Source organism: Galeopterus variegatus, unplaced genomic scaffold (genome assembly GCF_000696425.1).
Source record: "Galeopterus variegatus unplaced genomic scaffold, G_variegatus-3.0.2 Scaffold388, whole genome shotgun sequence".
Taxonomy (NCBI): Eukaryota; Metazoa; Chordata; class Mammalia; order Dermoptera; family Cynocephalidae; genus Galeopterus; species Galeopterus variegatus.
The window spans coordinates 540,719-550,926 of NW_007726499.1; positions in this window are offsets into that span (position 1 = coordinate 540,719).

Sequence of the window (10,208 nt, forward strand, 5' to 3'; positions counted from 1 at the left end):
TGGTCTCTGTCCAGCACTTCCAGCTGGGGGGGCTGAGACCACAAGGCCATGACCCCAGTTCCTGCCTACCTGGTGCGAGCTCACTTGGCAAGGAGGCCAGTGCTTAGGAGAAAATCAATAGCCTTATGTGTGCTTGTCTTTAAACCCAAATGCTCTTATGTGGCAGCAAGCTCCAGCAGGAACAAAAGAAGGAAGAAACGAGGTAAAAGGAGAATCAATAGTGGTGCTGGATTTTTAAAGACTTAACAGTCTCTTGCTCTGTTTGGTTGTGGGAAGCAGTAGCTGCTCCTCCAGGGCACCTGGAGCGAGACTGTAGGAAGGAACTCAACACGTTCCCTTTGCTCTTTCACCGCAGAGCCTGGCAACAGGAGAGCAGGTGTGGCATCAGCTGCAAAGCACAGCTCCTTCCGTCTGTCCAGTGCTGCGTTCTCATACCCAGCTTCACATTTAAAGCACAGCCAGGCCCCGGGGAGTTAAGGCAGATAGCGGGGAGTGGGGGACTTGCTTGCCTCCCCTTCACAGCCGCACTTCAGCTTCTTAGGGAGGCTGGTGGTGGGAAGGGGGGCTCGGGGACAGCATGGTGGGAAATCTGCTGTGTCCCTGCTGGTGTCAGGACGAAGGCTGTCTTATTGGAAAGATGCTTTCGGGAAAGTGGGGCATCTGTCCTCTGTTGTCTAAGAACAACGTGACAATGGCTGAGGGCAGCCCCACTCCTGGCGCTGGCCTTTGCATTTCTGTGTGCGTCCACCGTCTCTCTCCTGAGCCCCGCTGCAGTGCGCTGCCCTCGTGTGAGGTCTTGTTCGCCTGCTTTCTCTTAGTCCCCTGTTCTGTGGGTCCTGAAACATGCTCACAATCCCAGTGTCAGGAGAAGGCTCCCAAAGGCCAGGGAAGGGCTCCTTCTTCAGAAGCGGGCCTGACCTGTTTCCTCCCTGCAGCCACAGCTCACCTTTCCTCCAAGAGTGTGGACATCTGTGCACACATGCTCCTGCCCCGAAAGGCCCCCGCTCCTCTCCTTCTGTCCTTGGCCTTCCCTAAACCTTGTCTCTGGCCCCAACTGACAATTCCCTCTCATTCTAGTTTCTCTTCCCCCATTCTCTTGCCCCCCTCTTTCTCTTAACAGTTCTATTTCTCTACAAGCCACAAGCTCAGAGTAAAAAAGAAATCAATGAACTTGAAGGAGGAAAATGAATTATTTTCTCTCTCCGAAACCTTTTCCTGCCTTTGCTTTTCTGAAAATATTTTCTACTTGCTTTTCTTAAGAACCAAAGTATCACAGCAGGTGGGGGACAGTTTCATCATGGCTAAGAGAAAGAGGAAGATAATACGTCAGGGGAAACATGGTTTGTTCACTTCTTCAGTGCAGCAGATGTTCTGGGAATATCCACTGCCTGCCAGCCCAGGCTGGACGTGGGGGATGGGAAGCCAATCCACAGACTGTGCGTGGTGTGCTCCAGACCTGGGGCCCTGGATGGGCTTCCCAAAGCTCAGAGAATTTTCTGTGAAGATTTTCTACAGTTTTCCTTCTTGAAAGTGTTCAAGATCTAAGACTGGCTTTCAAAAATTTTTGACATAACCTGTATTAAAACATACACATCTTGATCCTGTCTCCCGCATCTGTGTGTGTGTGCATGCAAGTGTGTGTGTGTGTGTGTGTGTGTGTTCTCTGGAGAGTTGTGTATCTGTATATCTGAAAGTTCCCCAAACAATGTTTATTCTTCTTACATGCAATTTAATGTGGTATTTTATATTTTATTCTACATTAATTCTATAAGATTCTGTTATAAACTATCTTATTTCATTAAAAAATACTAATTGCAACCCATGAAATGGATTTTATGACCCAGTAATGAGTCACAACCTGCACTTTGGAAAACACTGATCCAAAGGAAAATGTTAAGAATCACTGATCTGGGAATTCTCATACATCACTGGTAGGAGTATAAATTAGCACAATTCTTAATGAGGGCCTTTTGGTAATATCCGTAAATTTACGAACACATATACCCATTGACCCTGATCTTCCATTTCTAGGAAACTATCTTACAGATATTCTTAGACGTGTGCAAAATGATGTTCAAGATAATTCTTTGTAGCATTGTTTATAATGACAAAAGACTGGAAACAGCCCCAATGTCTATCATTATAGAACTGGTTAAATAACTAATGGAACATCCACACAATGGAAGAATACTCTGCGGCTGTTAAGGAAAAAAAAAAGTTCTCAATGACCTGACTTGGAAAGATTGCCAAGATATATTAAGTCAAATAAGCAAGATGCAAAACAGAGTGTTTAATGTTATTTTTGGATTAGAAAAGGGGTATAGTTAGACTCGGTATTCATATTTGCTTCTATTAGGTTCAACCATATGAAATTGCCATTTTAAGGGTCAAAATGGTTAGATATTGGCAAATTCATATGGCTCAACATAATACGTGCATAAAGGAAGGGAAGGTAAGGAATGAAGTTGCGTGGAGAAGGGTGGGAAGAGACTCCTCATTGGGATTTTTTCAAGTAAGGAATCTCTGAGTAGGTGGTTAATGGGAAAGGAATTGGGGTCACCCTGGACTGAGGCAGAACAAAGGGCAGCCCATGCCAGAGTGGGCAAGAGGCTGTGACAGGTGGACCAGCAGCTGGAGTCTGCCTCTGTCTTCCTCCTCTATCCTTTCCTCTTTCTAGATGTATGTGGATGGTGTGGTGAGAATGACTAGAAGTTTAACTTTTTCAAAAATTTAAATTTTGGCATGTGGCAAAGAAAGAATCACCCAAAGAGTGTTGGTTGCTGTCGGCTGGACCAAATGGGGCTTTTTACTTCTCAGGGCTGCACTTCAGAGGGCCCAGGGCCCAGGAAATCTTCCCATAGGCCACTCCAATTTGGAGTGTCATGTCATTGCATGTCAGGCCCAGTACCTGCTGGCTGCTGCCCGTGCCTGATGGTCAAGCTCTGTGAGGTTCCCAGGATCCCAGGTTCATCTGGGAAGGTGTCTTGAGGCACTGGCCACTGCTGGAGTGGGGGTGGGGAAGAATTGGGGATGGAAGTGGTGCCTGGTCTGTCCACTCCAAATCCCATGTTGATTTTTTCTCAGATTTCCAATGCCAAGGAGGATCCCTGGGCAGCTTGGAGGGTGTTTAGCTGGATCATCACGGGACAGCATACAGCTGGGTGCTTTACTACTGTTGGTGGTGCCGACTTAGACATTTGCTTTCATCAGCCCGTGGAGGACAGATCCAGGAGACTCACATATGGACCTGGCCCCATACATTCCTTACCCTGGAAGCAAATCTGCCAAGGGGAGCAGATAACTTCTGGTGGGCACATCCACTCTTGTGCAACTCCATGGGGGCAGAAAACCAGCATCAGAAGGCCTTTGGCAAGCTGGAACCTGAGCTGCATGGGCCAGCCTGGCTACTGAACAGCAGCCCCATCTATCGCTAGATACCTGGGGGCTGAGCCTGTCCACTGAGAAGTGGAGATGTGTGTGAATGGGAAGGGGGCTGGCAGTGCTGGGAGGGCCATGGCCGAACTGCCTCTAAGTTCTTTTTATTCTGTAGGTGTGGACCACTCCCCCTTGTGGGACACATTCCTGCAGAAGCCTTAGGTATAACTTTAATGCAGTTACAGTTGATTCTAGTGAACAGAGATTTTTATTCTCCCTCCAAAACCACTGTGTGGATGTCTTTTGAAGTTATTTATTTAGGTAGATAGGATCTTACTCTCCCCCTCATTTTTGCCTGCATTTCACCTACCCCACCACTCCGATGACAGAAGCAGCATTTAGACCATGGTCAGCAAAGGGAGTGGTGCCATCCCAGTGAGGCTGGTGGATGGAGTGGAGGGGGCAGGGGCTGGCGGGGGCCAGGTAGGCAGCTCCTGCAGAAGCTCCAGTGAGCAGCCGAGGGCCTGGGTGGGAGAAGCAGGCAGGTGAAAGGGAGTGGGAGGTGCACATGGCCTCAGGAAGGAGGGGGCTTCGGAAGCAGACTGGCTATCAGTGGTAAGAAGACAGGCCTGACTCCAGCTTGCGCCCGGGGGTGGGGAGTGTGAGGGGGAGGAGGGACTCTGGGGAAAAGGCTCTGCCGAGTAAGTTCAGGATTGCACGTTCATATTTAACTTGTTGATGGGGATGGAGGTGGTTCCCTTTCTCCATCTCCCTCAACTTCCTGTTCCCTGCCCCTGGCAGATAACTTCAAGCTTGGGATTGACTTCAAGATTTTGACCTAAACTTCATAGAAGCAAAAGATGGTGACTTGCTCACATGAAGAAACAAACGAAATTATTTTTAGAGTGAGTACGGAGGAAGTAGGTGACTGAAGGCCAAACCTTGGGGCATGCATGTCTGGAGAGAGCTGTGCCAGGTCCCTCCTTGCAAAATCCTGTGCTGAGAGTGACGAGAGGAGGTCAACTGGACAATGGGGCTGGCCTCCAGGGCCTCGGAGGGAGTGGGCATTGTGTGCTGGAGTCCCCTCCCCTGGGCTCTGGCATCAACAGTCCCTTCAGCCGGTGGTGGAAAAGGAGCTGGGAGGGGACTGGAAGCAGCAGAGGGTGTAGTCGAGGATGGAAAGTAAAGACCTGTCTCTAAACATAAAGTTCAGGGAGAGGTGAAGGAGGGATCTCACCACAGCCAGGGGAAGATGGGGGAAAGAAGAGGCGCTGACAGATGAGTTAAGGTTTAGTGGAAAGATACCAAATTGTACTTAAGGGCTTATCTTTCCTTGCCCCTCGTTCTTAAATTATGTATCAGATTTTTAAATGTGGACATGATTAATGCTACTTAGGATCTCCTGCTTGACTGCTTCTACAGAGTTATATTCAAACTTAAAAAGCATAAGTGAGGGGAGAGTCTTACCATTTTTCATCAGTTAATCACTCGTGCATGAAGCTCAGCTGTTCGGACCCTGAGACCAGAGGTGGAGGCACCACTGCCCACTGGGTGGTGATTTACCCTCTTTACCTGCAGAGTTGTTTGGAGAAAATAAACTGCCTGCTGAGTGCTGCGGCTGTAACATGTGATGAGGGTAGCAAGGACTACAGAGGTTCTTATGTTTTCCCAAGAAGGGAAATAGATGCCTTCTTGCTGAGATAGGGGAGAGGCAGTAGAGTGTTTCTGCTGGGAGAGGGGTCGTCTCATCCCAGGCACACCAGGGGAAGTCCATGGAGAAGCTGGTCTTGGAAGGGGGAAGGATCTTAGAGGGCTTGAGAAGTGAAGTACTGAGTATGGGCCTGACTGGCTCAGTTCAGTTCAGTAGATGTTTATTGAGCACCTACTATGTGTCAGGTTCCAAGCATACAGATAGGAATAAGATAGATTCCTGGCTTCAAGTTGTTTACCAAATAGTGGAAAAAACCAGGCTGGTAAACAGTCGAATGTGATATACTTGTGGCTTATGCAATAATAGACGTTCGAACAAAGCACAAAAAAGGGACCTCCTGATGGGAAAATAAAGAATCCACAGAGCAGGCCTCGCTGTCATGCTGTGCCCACAACTGCCATGCACCACTGAGCAGCCGCTTGGTGCATTTGGGGCCATGGGCTGCAGAATTTGATGAGCTCTTACCTGAGGGATGAGTGGCTGGGCTCAAATCCTGCCTCTGCCTCTTGCAAGTTGCGTGGCCTTGGGAAAACCACTTAACATCCGTGCCTCAGTTTCCTCATAGTGGTACTTACTTCACAAGATTGTCAAAAGGATTAGATGTGTTACACAGTTTTGATGATGATGATGATGATGGCGGTGGTGGAGGAGGAGGAGGGAGGGAAGGGAGAGGAATTGTCTAGAAAGCATGACTGGAAGGAAGTTCTTAAAGGAGAAAAAGCCAGGCAGGTGATAGAAAGCCCAACCCAGCTTTGCTTAAGCAAGCAGGAAATTTAGTGACAGTGGACCAGAAGAGTCAAACAGTGTCATGGATCTGGTTTCTCTCTCTACCCCTTTGCTGGCTGCTCTGTCTGGGTGGATGCCATTCTCAGCAGACTGTACATGAGCTCACCAGGATGGCTACTTGCAGTTCCTGGGATCACAGCCTTTTAGGATGAATTAAGTGGGAAATAATAACAAGAGTCTTTGTTCCTGCTCTCCCAGGACGAGCCCTTGGATGGCCCCTAGGAGGGTTAAGCCTTTGCCCAGCATTGCACCACTTGCTGAGGTCAAGGGGATGTGACCCCCCGGTTGGCAGAATACTAGGAGGCCATTCTGCTGTTTTATCTAAAATGCACCCTCTACAATGTCCACCTGTGGCCTCTTTTAATGGAGCATGAATTTTAAATCTCTAAAGCAATCTGAGTGCAAAATCTGCTAGATTTTTAATGATATTTTGTTTCTGACCTTTTAGCTTTTTCTTACCCTATCCCCAAAGTGACAGCAGGTTTTTTTTTTTTTAGCAACTTGCATTTGTTGTGTCTTTTCAAAGCATTCAGCTTAGTGTCATAGCAGCACAGCTCTCTCTTCTCACGTTCATACTTCCTCGGTGTATTCATATTTAATTACATTAAGTATTTGTAATCATAAATACAGCTGGCAAACAGGTGGGGGACGAGTGCGGCAGACTTGGCTATGGGTAGGCATTCTATCCACCTCATTGGGGCACAAGTGCAGGGGGCCTTGAACCATTGCAGGGCTGGGGGCTCTGGGTCCGTGACTTTTACAGAGACACAGAGAGAGGAGGTGAGCAGGCAAGTCAGGTAACGTCATGTGAGAGAGTTTCCACCGCATGGATTGATCTGGATGGTGGCACCGATGGGCCAGTTACAGTGGATGTTGCAAGAGTGAGCCGGGCCCATTTGGGAAGAGCAAGAGAGAAGTGAGCTTTGGTCTCCCTGAGGAGGGTCGGCAGTCCACAGAGAAGTGTGATGATTTCAGTCCACAGCCAGACGTGATGACCAGAGTCTGTGAACATCTGGTCTGAGCAAGCAAGATACCAGGGCAGAGTTCATGGGGTCAGGGGTGGATGTTAGGAAAGCATAGCCCCCAGCCTGCCCACTCCAAGTGTATCCCGCAGGGGCGTGGCAGGAGGAGAGGGTCCCATCCCCTGCCCCAGGTGGCAGAGCCAAGCAGCGAGTAGCTATAGCTCACAAATGGGAGTTCCTCTGGGGTCAACTGAGGGGTATTCAGAAGGGGCTGCTCACCCAGGAGGGCCAGGAGGCCACTGACCAGGAAGGCACAACAAATTCTGGATCCTGCTGGACCTTGGACAGAGAACGGCATCGTCTATATTGGTATCATTAATGCTGCTCTGGACTGTAGCAGACACCAGCTGTGACGTGCTAGGACAACCTAGCCTCAGAAAACCCCAGCCACAGGCTGAGTAGGACTCAGAAGTCCCATCAATAAAATGGGGACAAAAATAGCTACCTCATGTACGGTGAGGATGACATGAAATATGAATCACCGAGTCCCCAGTGCAGAGTAAATACTTAGTGGTAGCTCCTCTTATCCATGTCTCCCTGTTTTTTTTAGCTGTGTGTGGAAAGTAGGCTCACAGAAGTTAAGCAACTCGCCTTGTTTACATGGCACAAGGGTGGCAGAGCAGTCCCAAAGCGTCCTCTCCTTCCCAGCCACAGGCAGGCTGCCTGACTCTCTAGTAGCTCGTGCCCCCTCAGTCCTGGGATGGGTGGCCCATGCATGGTGAGAAAGGCCCCAGCTCAATAATACAGCAGAGATTAGTAAAGCGAAGTCTGGAGAGAGGCCACAGAAATACCTTGTTACTAAAACAATATCGTATAATGACCTGTTAAACCAGCTGCGGCTCAGGGAGTCTGAGTGGACTTGCATAATCACTACAGCTCAGTCCTCTAACAAGGAGGCCATCACTCACTTATGACGTTGCTGCTTTCATGCCTCTATTGCACGTGCACTTGAGTCCGGGCAGGTGGGTGCCTTTCATAACCCAGCAATAAATGAGCCACTTTGGCTGATTCTGTAGGCTGGGGGAGCAGCTGGGATGAGGGAGGGAGGGATTCGGTGGGTGAGGTCCACAGACACTGGCACTGGAGGGAGGAGAAGGGGGCTGAGCTCTGGAGTTCCGAGCCTTTTGTTTAATGTGGGTTCAGCTTCCAAGACAAATATAGTACCTGTGGGGTTGTTGGTTTGCACCTTGCCATTATAACAACAATGACCATATTCATTATTTATTTTTTATGATCATTACCGTTGCCTTTATTTATCGAGTGCACTGCACTTCGTATCCAGGGCTCCCTAGGTGATCTCAGCCAGTCTTGGGACTTTGAATACTCTCTAGACACCAGCGACATCCAAAGTTATTTCCAGCCCAGTCTCTCCACTCACTGCAAACACATGGTCCCCTTTGTCCCTGGATCTCTCCACTGGGATGTCTAACAGGCTCCCCAGCCACAGCATGTCCAAAACGGAACTGCTCTTCCTTCGATCTTTACAGCACTATAAATGGCATTGTGACCTGCCTGGTTGTTCTAGACCCCAAACAAGGGTCATCTTTCATCCCTCCCTTGCCCTCGTGGCCTCATCCAGAGGCACTGGATTGGAGCCATGTGTGCTATTTGATAACAAGCAGGGGATGCTGTGCGTACATGTGGCGACACAGGGGTGACCAAGTTGCCCTTCCCTGCACCCCTGTTACCTGCATCTGCCCTGTTCCCCATGTGGCAGGCACCCCTTTTGCTGTAAAATCCTTGACTTTCTGGTTCTCTTATTCTGCCATTTTTTTTCCTCTGGTACTTTCTGTTCTGAAGTTCTCGTAGTGCCTGAGAATAAGGGATGACCTCCCACAACAAATTGACAGGATGGCTGGATTCAGGGTAACACCTTTTTTTTCTAGGAAGGCACTGACGATCCCACTCACATAGGGTAGCCTTGATATGGTTAACCTGGACTCTGCCTCACAGAGCTGCCTTGTTGTGGTTAACCTGGACTCTGCCTCACAGAGCTGCCTTATTGTGGTTAACCTGGACTCTTACAAGCACATCTGAAAGATAATTCCTACTTAAGGGAGAGACCGTTTGCTAATCGTGTCTTAGTTCTCTCTCCCATTGCCTCTTCTATTCCTTACAATTTGTATCTAGTACAGTTAATCAGGCGGTAAAAGAGCCCAGGAACATTAAGCGGAATTTGCCATTTTCATGCAAAGCTGAAAGACATGGCTGTTTCCTACATAGCGATTAGATATTTTTATGGTCAACCTATCACATCACACACCACAGATTTCCAATAAAGCAAAGCCAGAATTGGGGCTGCCAGTTGTACGGCAGCCCAACTAACAATATCATGGGCAGACAGTGCTTTCTCGACGTCTAATTTACTCAGTTACACGAGTGATTGTGTCACCCCTGCTTAAGCTCCTTTCGTATCTTTCCATAAATTAGAATGGTGAGTGAATACCTTAGTCCTCCCTCCACCACACACTAATTGCAGAGCACCAAAAGAGAATACTCCCGTGGGCCTCCTCCACCAGGCTGAGAGTCCTAGGAGGCAGGGACCACACTCTATTTCTCTTGTAGTCCTTGTCTAGCAGAGGGCCTGGTATCCCAAGGGGACCCAGCAGTGGTTTGCTAAGTGGATGAATGACTGAATGATGAACTTGGGATACTGTGGACAAGGGCAGGGGTTGGACTGGGGAACATCTCACGGGCACGATATGGCAGATGTTTTAGCCACAATTCACAAAGTGACATTTGTAGATATTTGACATATCACCTGGAAATTTCTATCTCAGCACAGACCCTTCAGCTACCGATATTAAAATAGAGTTATGCCAGTTTAACTACCCATCCTGTGACAGAGATTGAGAGACTGATCATACACACAGCAGAGAGGAAAAGGCAGGAGGGAGGAAAAAGAGAGAGAATACTGAGAAGGAGTGTGCTCGAGAGAGCGCGGGGCAGGCAGTGAGCCTCCTCCGTGCTGGTTTCCTTGTACTCCTGTGGTCTGAACATCTTGTTGCTCGGAGTGTGATTAAGGATTTGAAATTTAGACTGGCCTTAGAACTGAGTTCACCCCACCCTTGCCCCAAGTAAGAGAAAACTCTTCGAGGGTGTATTTGACACATTTGAGCGACCCAGATGGTTTGGGGATTCACACTGAATTTATCTGAATTCTAATAGCCAACAGTAATTGTCTTTTTATCTAGTCTGCATCTCAGGTAATAGGGTAGATATTTATTGAAGAAATATGGCTGTGGGGACTCATTACATGCTGTTGTCAATTCACAAGGTTCTGCTCTGAGCTGCCTGTCATGCAAATAAGAGAT